This window comes from Caloenas nicobarica, chromosome 1 (assembly GCF_036013445.1).
Source record: "Caloenas nicobarica isolate bCalNic1 chromosome 1, bCalNic1.hap1, whole genome shotgun sequence".
In the NCBI taxonomy this organism is placed as follows: Eukaryota; Metazoa; Chordata; class Aves; order Columbiformes; family Columbidae; genus Caloenas; species Caloenas nicobarica.
Window position 1 is genome coordinate 48208469 of NC_088245.1, and position 13575 is coordinate 48222043.

The window sequence follows — 13575 nt, forward strand, 5'->3', positions numbered from 1 at the left end:
TTTAGAGAACTAAGGACACAATACTGAATGACACCTAGGTGTTGCTTTTAGTAAAATTGCCCATATGCCAGCTTAGCTAGATATGGTGTTAAGAGTGTGTATTAGACTACAAAAAAACGACAGGATGAATTCTCAAAAAGATTTAGGAACTTAAATCTTATTTCCAAAACTGAGTCGAAAGGGGGATTTATTTAATGAAGTGTTGATATCTAGAAATGAGCTACCTCTGAATTCAGGGAAAAGAAGTGGGTACTTCATAGAGTGTTTTGTTTCATCCTGAAGGCAACATCCAAAACAGGTCAAGTGTGTCTTTGCTGACCAGCTCAGGTCTTTTCTTCAGACATCTAATCTAGCATGATGAATTCTACTCATGGCCATCTAGGGCTTTATTCAGAAGGTCTAAGTTCTACCTACAGCTGTCAACCAGTTATTTCTTTTTGCGCCTCTCAAAGCCTAGATTTGTCCAGAAGGAAATGTTATGCAAAGGAGTCAGAGAATGTTTAAATAATCTGGCCTGTAGCCTAAGGTCTAAGTCTTCTTGAAAGTCCAAAGGATTAGGGTCCTAAATCACTCTTGCACTTTCAGAATATTTATTTTCAGTGCTGTTGGAAAAGCTTTAGATAATAAAACAGCACTTCCGTTTTGTGACATATAGGTTTTCATCACATTGACAGTATGCACTGCTGAGCTTTAGTCTCATTATTCTCGGCCATCTTTTCACAACTGGTGATAAACCCTTAAGAAAAAGAAAAGGACAAGAAGGGAAGAGAATTCAGGTCTGTCTGCAGTATTCAAATATCTTTTATTTTTTTTTTTGTCAGATGGAAAAGGACCGTGAACTAAAAGTCTTTTTTTTGGTGATGTAACTAGGAGATCCAAAAGAATTTCTGCAAATAGAAAATGTAAAACAAATAGTAGATGTAAATCGAAAGAACATCCTGTTCTTGTTTATCTTGCAGATAAAACTAGAAATTCACCAACCTTTATGCACACTTGAAAGCAAGTTTAAGACAACCTGTTGTCTGCCTACGATCTGAACAGCTGTTTGTAGGAAAATTTTCCACATAGGTCACCGCAGAAAAAGAGTAAGGTGTTGACAGCCTGATGGATGAGTTTGGCTAGCCTGGTGCCCATCCAGTTGTACGACTAACACTTTCATGTACAGTATCGCACACATTCGGATTGCCTGGAATATAGTAGCACATCTTCTAAAGTTATAAACTGGAATCAGAAGATCATCTGAGTTCCTAAAGAGCAAACCACTCTTCCCCTAAATGCTTTGCTGATAAAAAGAGTAGTGAAAGTTCAAATTAAGCTTATGAAAAGCTCTTTTTGTGAAAAGTTGTAGCTGTTAATATGTGGAAAGGATCATGCTTCTGTGTGCACAGAGCTAAAAGATAAGCAAAAGTCCCATTGCTACATAGAACTGCTCCCTGTTTGCCAGCCAGGAGCAGAGCTTTTTGTATTTCAGAATATTGCGGCCTTTGTGCAAGCAAAATTTTGCCAAATGGTCAGACAGATATGGACATGCACACAGAGTCACATTGGTGTTTCAGTTAGCTGGCATTGACTGGTATATAAAATCTCAGAAATCTCATCCTTTTGCTTTGTGCATGAAACTTAGTGTTGCTGCAACACACAAAAAAATCTTCAACCTGCACTTTATATGAAGGAAAAGAAAAACATTTTCTTCTCTAATTTTTATTTTCCAAAAGACAGATATATTGTCTGTTTCTGCTAAACCTTTCTTTGACATTTCCTTTCAAAAGAGAAACGGATTACTACCCCGCTATGGTAGACACTTGATCTGTTGACCAGTCCTGGTCTATTAGGGTACGGAACTGAAAATATGCATTTTGTTTTACGTCCCGCTACAGGGTGGTTCAGTGGCCATATGCGAGTCATCTAACTTCCCTGAGGAACCTGTACATACCATGGCAGGTGCCTGCAGCTTGCTGGTTAACCTTGGGCTGGAAGTGAACTTGGGAAAGCTTTCTTCTGTGCTTGTCTGCCAGCGACTTACAGAAAAAACCAGAACTGAGTTCCTTAACTTCTTCATTCCCCTGCTGCTGTATTTGTAAAGCTGCTGTTCTATGTAGTATTTACCTGCTGTTTCAAACTGTTGTGAGGCATCTGCAAGGTGGGTATGCTACTGTACGGAGTGCTCTCTTGCTGTGAGCCGGAGAGCTAAATGTGATTGTCATCACCAGCCTGGCAAATACAAAAGCAATACAAAAGGTTTCTCCTCACCTTTGTCATATAGGATAGGAGTCTTCATTATCTTAATTATTTTTAAAATAATATTACATATATTTATACTTAATATATATTAAGCAAGCCTTTGGGATCTCTCCGATGGGGAGTGTTAATCTTAAAGAAGGAAATTTGGTTTCACCTCTACTTTTTATTGCAAGAGTAGGACAGCACGTGGCACTTGCTTTATCTCCCCAGCGGAGGCAAGCGGGGATGTGTTGCTGCCCTCCTTCCCTGGCTGGGGGAGCCTGCAGTGGTACATGCAGAGCGAAAGGTTTTTGTAGGTGCTCCACCTTGTTCTGCCCAGCCCCTTCTAGGAGTTTTTCTACCCCTAGGAAAAGAGCGTATTTGCTGTGTTACACTGGTTGAAGGTAATCTGGTGTCTGCTTAAGCTCTGTAGCCATGTAAGGCAGAAAGGAGTGATGGCTGTCTTCATTTTATGGACGTGAAAATGGACAAGGATGTTGCCAGTGGCCTCCAGGTGCATCTCTGCTGGGTCCAGCACTGAGTTACTTCTATCAGGCCTATTGTCCTAGGTATATTCTTGGAGCACTCCTGCCTGAAAGCACATAAAAAAGAGTCAAATTTCTTTTGACATCAATACTTTTAATAAGAAATTGACAGGAATGATCCCTGCCATGTTGGGATATATGTCACGTTTTAATTACATGGCTCTGACGGCCTGATTTTTTTTTTTTCTTCCTTGTTTAAGTTTTTCCTCCTTGGGTTTTTCTGGGAAACCGTTTCTGAATGCCTGCTCTGCAGAAACATAAATATTTTTCTACTTTTTTTGACTACTAGAAATTCCATACTGTGCTGGCAATCTCACCTGGTATGTTGGCTACTATGTTAGCTAATTAGATAGTTAATTAGGGTGTTGTGGTAGGGGCACAGTAGGGAGGATGTATTTCTGTACAGGTATTTCTAAACTACTCATACAATCATTAACTGTTTTATTTTAGTCCCAGCTGCAGGGAAAGGAGCAGGAGAGCAGTTAACATTTAGCTTTGTAACAACGCTTTGTTTCACTGCCCTACTTATAAATAGCCCAAATTTAAAAATACAGTAGAAACCCACCTTTCCTGCAGAAACAAATGGAAAATACTGACAGTACAGACTGCAAACATGATGACATAGAAACTGGGTCATGAAACTGGAGAAGAGCTCCCCAAACACTGATTTTTAATTATAAACCCTTCCTTCTGCAATATGCTGTGGCTCAGTGAATGGCTCAGAACCAAAGCCCTGGGCTTGCAAAATCTTATGTTGATTGAAATCCAGAATCATTCAAATATGAAGAAGTCATTCTTGACCCACCAGAATTTTTACTGGCTTGACAAACTGTTCAAAATAAACTGATGCTGTGTTCTGTTTATAGACAAATCCCAAGATTCAAGCCAAGGTTGCTAAGTCTCACATGCAGTGAGCTGAAACAAAATGTAAACTCTGAATCAACAGGGAACATTACGGTTTTTGACCAAATGAGGCACATTGCCACAACTGCCTTATTAATGCATGCCACTGCAGACTTCACTAGTGCTAAAAAAGCCGATCAAACACGAATTAAGAGTGGCTCAGCAGGGCAACTAGTGATTTTTCTCTCTGGTAACTGGACATAAGCATGTTCTTGCAGGCTCCCTACCTGCCTCCCTGCTGGATACAAACATGTACAGCTTTCATCCCCAGTGGCATGGTTTAAAATTGTTTCCAAAGCTGTCTTCCGTGGTGAATCTGACTGCAAAGAGCAGGTTTAACCTTCCCTGTTGCACTGAATGGCCATTCCAGGAAGGGTGCTGGGCAGAGCCACTCACTGATAAATGTTTCTGAAGAGGGGGCACAGCCCTAAGTCATACAGGTAAAGCTAAATGAGTTCACAGACAGCGACCTTAGTAACAGAGCAGACACACGGAGCTGAAATGCAGTGGATATTGCATCATTTTTTTTTTTTTCCAAATCTTCCTTTTGTTGAAGGAAGAAAAAATGGCTATAAAGAGTGCTACCCTTAACTACCTATGTAGCTACATGCGTAAGACATAAAAAATATTCAAAACAGAGGAGACTGCTTAGAGACTGTTGTCTACCAAAGATCTGCAGTAATACTGTAACTTATGTTGACTGTACTTTGGATTAGTTTGCAGATAAAACAACTGCGATGAAAGTTTTAGTGTATAACATAAACTCAGAGTAGAGTATAAACTTGACATAGGACTGAAGAAGTAGGTGACGATCCATAAATACGATATGTCCTGTAATAGAGGTCAGCTATTTTGTGCATAGTGAGTAATACTAACCAGTCCTAAAACATGAGGAAACATCCAATTTAGATGATTTACCCCGTAAGATGTTGTCACCTGTTAGGTCAGATCCTTTTGATAAAGTTACAAGAACAGATCTATTTTTACCCAGCTCTGTTCAAATGTCATTTACTAGATCTGCAAGTGCTTTGGTCCAAAGCCTGAATGAACAGGTGTAAGAACATTATCTGACCAAATATGAACTCGTATTTTACATATTGTACGTGCTCACACTTTTATTTATAAAATGAGTTCACTGCCCCTGGTATTTTACTTGTACTGTTTCTGTGTTGTCTGCTGAAATCTGAAATGAAAGAAAGCAGCCCCAGTATCTTCTAAACTTTCATGATGAACTAGCAGAAGTAAAAATTAAGTCAAAAATGAGAGGTTTTTTCCTCTAAGTTGATTTAGTGAAAGTGCATAAAATTTAGTTGGGTTTTCAATTACTTCAGGAGGAAATGAAAGTAGTTATTAATAAGTTTTTGGTTTTGTCTATGTTGCATGTTATATTTTCTTAATTTAAAGTTTTTACCTACCAAAATGACAGAGAGATATAAGAAAACTTCTAAATTCTAGGTAATGTACTTTTTCAAGAGCAAATAGAATACAAGCAGGATGTTAATATTTTTAAGGACACTGTGTGTGGGTTTATGTGTTTGCTTACTTTTCCACAAAGGTTTTGGAAGGAAATGCTTAAAACATTGTGGCTACACAGACTGTAAGGATCTTTGCACTTCATGGTTTTTGCTTTGTGTGTGTTAAAAGCTGAAGCTGACCCCCCTGTTTATTTAACCAGGGCCAATATTTTTCACTGAAGCAAAGTTAAAATTAATGGAGCTAATGGATATTTACTCAAGCCAATAATCTAAATGAAAGCACCTTATATACACTTGTATATAAGATTCCAGGAGAGGCAGGTAGCACTGTGTGTTGTTAAGGCTGCACAGCATGTCCTGGTATGACTCCTTGTGTTCAATTGCTCATAACTTTGAGGAGCTTTAACAGTTTTTGCTTCACTTTTCCATAGCTGATGTCTGCTTGACGTGGAAAACTTTGACAAATAGCAGCCAAGTGATAGAGCCGTTTCTGAAAGGAATGTTAATGGAAGAATATGTTGCTTTATTCCTTCAAAAATGTCCTTGACATCTTGCCTCTGAAGTGTTGTAGTTCGGCCTGGGAGCTGCAGGGGAACAAGGAAAGGAATGGGAGGCAGGTGGATGATGGACTGGAGGGAGGCATGGAAATGATGCAAGAAGAGGGAGTGAGGAAGGAAACTGGGGCTGGAGAAAAAACCAACATCTGAGAAGGCTGTAAGCTGGGACTTGGGTGGGCAAAAAAGAGGACAAGTAGCCATGGGAGTGTAGAGGAGAGTTCACATGTCAAGGTCAAGGATGGAGACTGCTTGGGAGAGACACTGAAAGAGAGGCAGTTTGGACAGGGTTATTGAAGACAAGGCAGGAATGAGGTAACTGGTACACATCTGAACAAGGAGCTGGGAGGATATATCAGTCTGGGAGTTGGGAGGCTGATATTCAAGCAGTGACCTTGGAGGGAAGGCAAAGGGAGAGAGCTGAGACTAGCTTAGCCAGGATGGTGGAACTGATATAAGAGCCTTACTGGAGAATCACAGAATCACAGAACCACAGAATGTTAGGGATCAGAAAGGACCTCAAAGATCATCTAGTGCAATCCCCCCGCCGGAGCAGGAACACCCAGACGAGGCTACACAGGAAGGCGTCCAGGCGGGTTTTGAATGTCTCCAGAGAAGGAGACTCGACAACCTCCCTGGGCAGCCTGTTCCAGTGTTCTGTCACCCTCACTGAGAAGAAGTTTCTTCTCAAATTTAAGTGGAACCTCTTGTGTTCCAGCTTGAACCCATTACCCCTTGTCTTACTGTTGGCTGTCACCGAGAAGAGCCTGGCTCCATCCTCGTGACACCCAGCCTTTATATATTTATAAACATGAATGAGGTCACCCCTCAGTCTCCTCTTCTCCAAACTAAAGAGACCCAGCTCCCTCAGCCTTTCCTCATAAGGGAGATGCTCCACTCCTTTAATCATCTTTGTTGCCTTGCACTGGGCTCTCTCCAGCAGTTCCCTGTCCTTCTGTCAGCAGGATGACCATGAGCCAGCACTGTGCCCTTGTGGCCAAGAAGGCCAATGGCATCCTGGGGTGTATTAGAAGGGGGGTGGTTAGTAGGTCGAGAGAGGTTCTCCTTCCCCTCTCCTCTGCCCTGGTGAGACCTCATCTGGAATATTGTGTCCAGTTCTGGGCCCCTCAGTTCAAGAAGGACAGGGAACTGCTGGAGAGAGTCCAGCGCAGGGCCACAAAGATGATGAAGGGAGCGGAGCATCTCCCTTATGAGGAAAGGCTGAGGGAGCTGGGGCTCTTTAGCTTGGAGCAGAGGAGGCTGAGGGGTGACCTCATTAACGTTTATAAATATATAAAGGGTGGGTGTCACGAGGATGGAGCCAGGCTCTTCTCGGTGACAACCAACAGTAAGACAAAGGGTAATGGGTTCAAGCTGGAACACAAGAGGTTCCACTTAAATTTGAGAAGAAAATTCTTCTCAGTCAGGGTGACGGAACACTGGAACAGGCTGCCCAGGGAGGTTGTGGAGTCTCCTTCTCTGGAGACATTCAAAACCCGCCTGGACACCTTCCTGTGTAACCTCACCTAGGTGATCCTGCTCCGGCAGGGGGATTGGACTAGATGATCTTTCGAGGTCCCTTCCAATCCCTAACATTCTGTGATTCTGTGATTCTGTGATTGTGATTGAACTGAGGGGCCCAGAACTGGACACAATAATCCAGATGTGGTCTCACCAGAGCAGAGTAGAGGGGAAGGAGAACCTCTCTTAACCTGAGACATGGATGGATGGGCCAAAGGCATGGACCTCCAACCAGGAGCTGCTATTATAGAAACCCTTATGCATGGATAGGGACAGATAGGAAGGGCTGGGCATTGTGAATAAAACCCCAAAAGAGTGGGTGGGATTTTTCTGTGATGGAACCCACTATCCCTGAATTACCTTTCCTGTCAGCCAACAATGGTAGTAATTGTTACCTGACAAGGAAAATGCCTTGCAACCTCTTCTGCTGGTTCACTGGCAGGAAGGCAGCTTGTCTGGCTCAGGGACAGAGACTTGTGCTTTGGGTCCAAAGGCTTGGCTTGTGGAGGCATGGTGGGCTTCTGTGACATGCATATGGGAGTTGGTGTAGTGATTTAGTGTGGCATTTCTGTGCTTTTCAGGTTGTGATTTGAGAAGAGTCTAGGAAATTATACACAAAATGGTACTTTTAAGACTGCAAAATTGAATGTCTCAAAGTTAGGAAGCAGCTACAAGAGGCTGCTCTGAAATCAGAGTGATTAATTTCCTAATGGACTTTTTTTCTTGTGCATCCCTGTTGACCTTGTTCCTTAATACTCCTGTGATGTGATGGGTCTTTCGTACCCTCTCTTTGTTACCCACACTAATCTGTGACTGACATGTCCAGGAGCTGATATTTGAGTACTCAAGTGTTTAGTACTGTAGATACTCAAAGCAAAGCATCCACAGAAATCAACTGCAAGCTGATTCTTCAGCTCTGCTGCAAATTGGAACCCACAATCTCAAGCCACATATGGGAAGATGAGGAATAGGCAGTTGCTAAAAAACAGTGAAAAGTGTGATTTAAATGGCTTGGCTGGCACTGCAGAAGAACTCCATGGCAAAAAGCCACATTCATTTGCTTTCGTTGTGATACCTTCTGGTTTCTTCAAGTTCACCTTTAATCACTTGCCAATTTTTGCAACAACTGATATAGAGGGAAAAAAGAGTGTCCAGAAAGCGTAGCCTCCATCACTACATGGTCTGAGTTTTGTCCCAGAGGAAGTCCATGTAGTAAACAGAGTAAGGCAAAGGCCCCCCAAAAATGGTGTGTAATAATATATTTTAACACCTTAATTCACTGTATTTAGATAATCCTAAGCACAGCATTGTGTCACAAACTGAGGTGCTTTTGGAGCTTGGCAAATACTTAGAAAAACAGGCTTAATGTCTTGGCTTCAGAGGTCTATGATAACCAGGCCATGCCCTATAGTGTGTGCTGTGATACTACTGCTGCTGGAGGATTGGAACAAAAAACAATGACATGAGTCTCTGCTTTTATTTTGCAAGTGCATTCTTAAATGTCAATATACTCAGAAAAATGACCACCTGACATCAGAGTTTTCCATACATGTAGCTGTTACTCTCATGTCAAACATGTTCAATTTGCCCAACCTAATGTCTACTGTATCTGTTAATCCAGCAAATTCAACTGGGGCCATACAAAATGAAGCAATATTCTTATAGGACCATTCCAAGCTGAGTTTTATAAGGGTAGACAAGTGTTGGTAGAGGAGGAGTGTTAGCTTGTGTGTTTGCTCCTGTGTTCCTCTGGGGATCTGGAGTCTCCACATGCTGTTGTTATCTGTGACTCTTTTGACCTGATGTGCCACATGTGGCTGGGTTGGTGCATGGATAGGAATGGCAGTTCTGCTTGGCACCTGAAGAAAGCATATTTTTCCTCACGACATTCCCAAGTCTTGCTCCAGTGGGCAATTTACTGCTGCCTGTGGCGAGATATTGGCTGTTGGCTTTGTCCTGTAACTTGATGCAGTGGGAGGATCAGCTGCCTCTCCCAGCCTGTTCTTGAGGAGGTTAAGTCCAGCCTGGCCACTGTCAAGAGCTGTAAGTCCCACGGTCAGAATTGTGGCAATTGGCCTGTTAGTGTAGGCAGAAGACTAGAAATAAGTTTTTTCCCCTCCAGCTGATTTATCTCTGCCATTCCACCAAAAGTAACACTTTGCTAACATCAATGAAGTTAGAAAAGAACCCCTGAACCTCCTGGAAGCAGACAAGCAGCGTAATCAGGTATGCATGCCATTTTATAGAGTCACTTCAGTGCTTATAATTGTGCTTTAGAAAAGAAACACCTGAGGGAAAGTAATTAAGAAATTACAGTTATGTAGATAAATGTCATGCTTTATTTTTAAATGTAAAAGTGCAATACGTACCAAAGATGTGCTAAATTGCTATATTGGAATGGCCAACACTGTGTCTGCTCAGGGCAGGAAGGTACAGAGAATTTTTTTCAGTAGTTAATTGGTAAAAGTTTTTCATTTTTAAAGGAGAAGGGAAGGATTCGAATGTATTATAGAAGGGAATTATTTTTAAAAGGCAGATCAGAGACAGGTGACTGAGACGCAGGCGTAAGAGGTCCCAGGAGAGGAAGGAGAGTGAGTGTGGAATATAAAAACCTCAGGAGAGTGAACAAGGGGAGACCTCAGGGATTTTACTCTTTTCTGATTTATGGACACTCTGCCTTTTGCCCTCCTGGAGGGGTGCATCCCTGGTTGCTGTTTCTGAGACTATTAACAATAGCTTGCCTTTACATCTGCCTTCCTCAGGCTTTCCAGCAGTGGTCCATGAACCTCCTGGGATCTGTGAACCTCTTGTCGAAAATTACTGGTTTGCATAAAGAGGGTAAGTGTTTAATGGTAACAGCAGCACCTCACTTTGGGAGGAGGAGCCTAAGCCAGGTATCAAAACAACATTCTGTCCTGAAGGAAAGAAACTGGCCTTCACTTTTACCTCACCTGCCTGCAGGTACCACATTTTAGGCCACTGTTTGGCTACAACTTTTGGATGCATGAAGCGTATATGTTAAAACATATTCCAAAGGCATAGCTTTTCATTGTAACGGTGAGAAGACTTGGAGCCAGAGGAGTTGCTTCGATAAAGCAATACCAAGTACAAAATGACCTCTGTTATCTTCCACTGAAGTCCTTGGACTGGGAGGGATTTGATCGTTTGCCTAGAAGGTGCTTCCTCTGCAATTGTTTTCCAACCGTTGAACTTTTAGGTGGGAATTTACCCTATTAACGTGTTTTTGTGCCAGATGGCACCTTACATTTGTAAAAGACAAACACCTGTATCTTTAGCAGGGCTGGCTGCTGCTTTTTTTGCTCTTCCTGTCACTGATGTGTGGTCCTTGCTGTTCCTGTGTCTTTCCATGGTTTGAGAAAGACCTCTCCCTTAAGAAGGACTGTGAACAAAGACCACACTTCAGAAAGGAAGGTAAACAAATAAACAAGTAGTCAGTGGAGGACAATGATATTTCTTTCCTTAGCTATTATTTTAGTATTTTCTTCTTCATGGGCAATTTTACTCCATTGTCATTTTACAAGCAGTTTGTAGGAATGAACAGAGACTTAGGATGTCCCGCAGGCATTCTGCCTGACTATGTGAAGAATGTTCGCTATCTGTCAAGTGGTTGAAAATAAAAGGAAACCTTGTTCTGAACCTCATTAATGTGTAATGAAATGGACTAGCTTGTTATCTTGGAGATACAGAGCACTCTACCCTGTAATAGAGGACATCTGCAAAACAGAGAAAGGGAAAAATGATGTGTTTGTAGGAGCAGCAGTGTATTTGCCATAACCAGAATTGCTCTGAGGCAGCGGTGCCCGTGCTTTCAGCCTGGGCAGTCACAGAGCCTCTGATAGCGGTGTGATAAGGAGAGGTGTGGCCCTTCCCCTGTCAGATGAGTGGCTGTGTATATGTCATGTTCTCAGAATCTACCTGCCCTGTTGTCTGGCCGACACACGTCCAGATACGTGCGAAATGAGTCATCTCACCGGGGGCTGCCTGTGTGTCCTGTTACGTGGCTGATGCAGGTTTACTTTGTCCTGTGGTCACCGCACAGTGTGTCATACGGCCAGAGGTTGCACGTCTGTCCTGGCAGATGTGTACACAGCCCTGCCTTGCGTCTTTCTTATGGTGATGGGACCTGCCTTTAGGCTATAGATGAGATGAAGGCAAGTGGTAGAAGATCTGTGAGGCCCTCAGAAGAAATGTTTGGTGCAGGCTGCCCAGGTAGTCACCTGGTTTGTGGCTTGCTGCCTGTCCACATCTCAGGGATGCTCTGGAAGGAGGTATTAAGACTGGACTGTGGCCTGGGTGAACTGCTTGGTGTGCCGGATTCAGCTCATGCGCTCACCGCCCCTGCACTAAAAACACTCTGACTCACTAGCTAGAATTTAATCCATTAGTGTAATTAAAAAGTAAAAAGAAATGAAGCACAGCCAATGAGCCTTCTTTAATAATCTCAGTGGATATCTCTAGAACATAAACATAGGAATAATTTCATTTTAGAATAATTAGACTTTAATTCATTGAAGTTTCAAAAGTGGCTAGGTTTTGGAAGTGCAATAAGATGGGTTTAACCAGATTCCGAATTCTAAAGCAGAGGTCATGACTTGTTATCAAACATATAAAGTCTTGAAATTTTTTCTCATGTTAGGAGTGCAAACAGATGTTCTGAAGGAGTAATACATTCAAGTTGTTTTGTAAGCAAGAGACGGGAAAGGGAATGCCTGTCTATTTTTCCCTTGTGTCTTCTGAGGAAGGAATAAAGGCCAGTAAAGGGAACAATGTTCAGAATTTCCTGAAATGGGGACTGACCATAAGCAGGAAAACCAAAGTATATATGTTACTTTCTTAGTTTCCTTTTCTCCTATACTTTTCTCCAAGCTCCTGCTTGGATACATAAGCAGCCTGCTTTTTACTGATCTAAATCTCAAATTTCATGTTGTTGTTATGCAGAAAGGCTACAAAAGCTGAAAAACATACAGGGTTTGTGCTGATGTGTAGATGCTGGGCTCTCCTGATTTTGTCTGAATTGTGTTGGAAATCAATGTAGCAGAAACTGGGAAAGACATCCTTATTTAGTACACTTCAGCGTGAAACCTCTCCAGCAGACAGGTTCAACTGGGAAACTGAGTGTTACCCAGAGTCAGGCATTGGCTGGGAACCAGCACAGTGCCTGACCCGTAGTCCTGGAAAAGCTTCTGGTTGTTGTCCCTTCCCCCAGACTGTGGGTCCTTTCGGTAGATGAGGATGGCTCAGCTCTAGGACTGTGTCTGCTGTGACAGTATAGTAAGGATAAAGCACTTGAAATCCTGGAACTGCCTGCTTAAATGTGATTGGTTCTAGGATTTTATGGATGGGTTTACATGAAATAAAAATAGCAAGAAACCTTGTAAATGAGTCAGTTCCCTTTTTTATTTTGTTACGAAGTGTACATGTCTGGACTTCCAGTTCTTCTTGGGAGGAAAGGCTGAAAGGCCAGGTGCCTTTTAGGCTGCCCAGTGTCACTGGATGCCTCAGAGTGCGGATCTGTTGGCACACTGCTTCCAAATGGGTCTGCTGGTTTTCTCTCTTGGTCCTGGCTGCATGGTGCTGCTCCTTCCCATTCAAAACCTGCCTGGACACATTCCTGTGTAACCTCATCTAGGTGTTCCTGCTCCAGCGGGGGGATTGGACTGGATGATCTTTCGAGGTCCCTTCCAATCCCTAAAATTCTGTGATCCTGTGATTCTGTGATTCTGTGACTCCAGTGGTTAGCTGCTTCTATGCTGATTCAACTCACTGAAGCAGCAGAAAAAAAAAAATCTTCTTTTCTATTATTTTTTTTTTTTAGATTAGTTTTCTGCCTCTTTAGCAATATGAATTGTTTCATTGAATGGCAGCAAAAGGCGAAAAGGAAGACCAGATGAGTGAGAATGGTATGAGAAAGAGGGGACCTCCCTCCTCTGGTTGCTGTAAGATGTTAGATACACTCAGCTTATCTTGTCTTGGGAGTTGCCCTGTAAGTGTGATCTGCATGAATAGAAATACCTTGTAGGTGGGTGTGGAGAAGGTAGTTCTTATTGATTCTCCTGAAAACTGCCATGTGCCTAACTGCACATACAGCTCTTCTCTCATTCCCATGGTTTTGTGAGGGCTGCCCAGGCTGGCATGAACCCTTATAATACTGTGCATGTGGATGGAGAAGGGTGTGTGGGCTGGACAAGACCTGAGTGCAGAGCATGCACAGCTACGCAGGCAGGAAGGAATGAGAACCAGCTGGGGGACAGAGAGGTGAGGGCAGGAATCTTTTAACCAGAGAGTTAGCTTTGATCAGAGCCCAAACTTTTGTAGACAGACAAAGGTGATGTAATA

The 13575-nt window shown here is 42.5% G+C and overlaps 1 protein-coding gene across 2 annotated transcripts in view; it reads left to right on the forward strand.

Annotated features, from left to right (window-relative positions):
- EEA1 (early endosome antigen 1) overlaps positions 1–13575 on the forward strand; it is a 193618-nt gene that overhangs the window by 20579 nt on the left and 159464 nt on the right. The window contains exons 1-2 of one of the 2 annotated variants that reach the window (XM_065626717.1): positions 9270–9444; positions 9981–10056. The exons of the other annotated variant lie outside the window; for it this stretch is intronic. The gene's annotated coding sequence lies outside the window, so the exon portion shown is untranslated. Of the gene's footprint in view, positions 1–9269; positions 9445–9980; positions 10057–13575 lie in introns of those variants that run through there. 2 annotated transcript variants of the gene reach the window in all.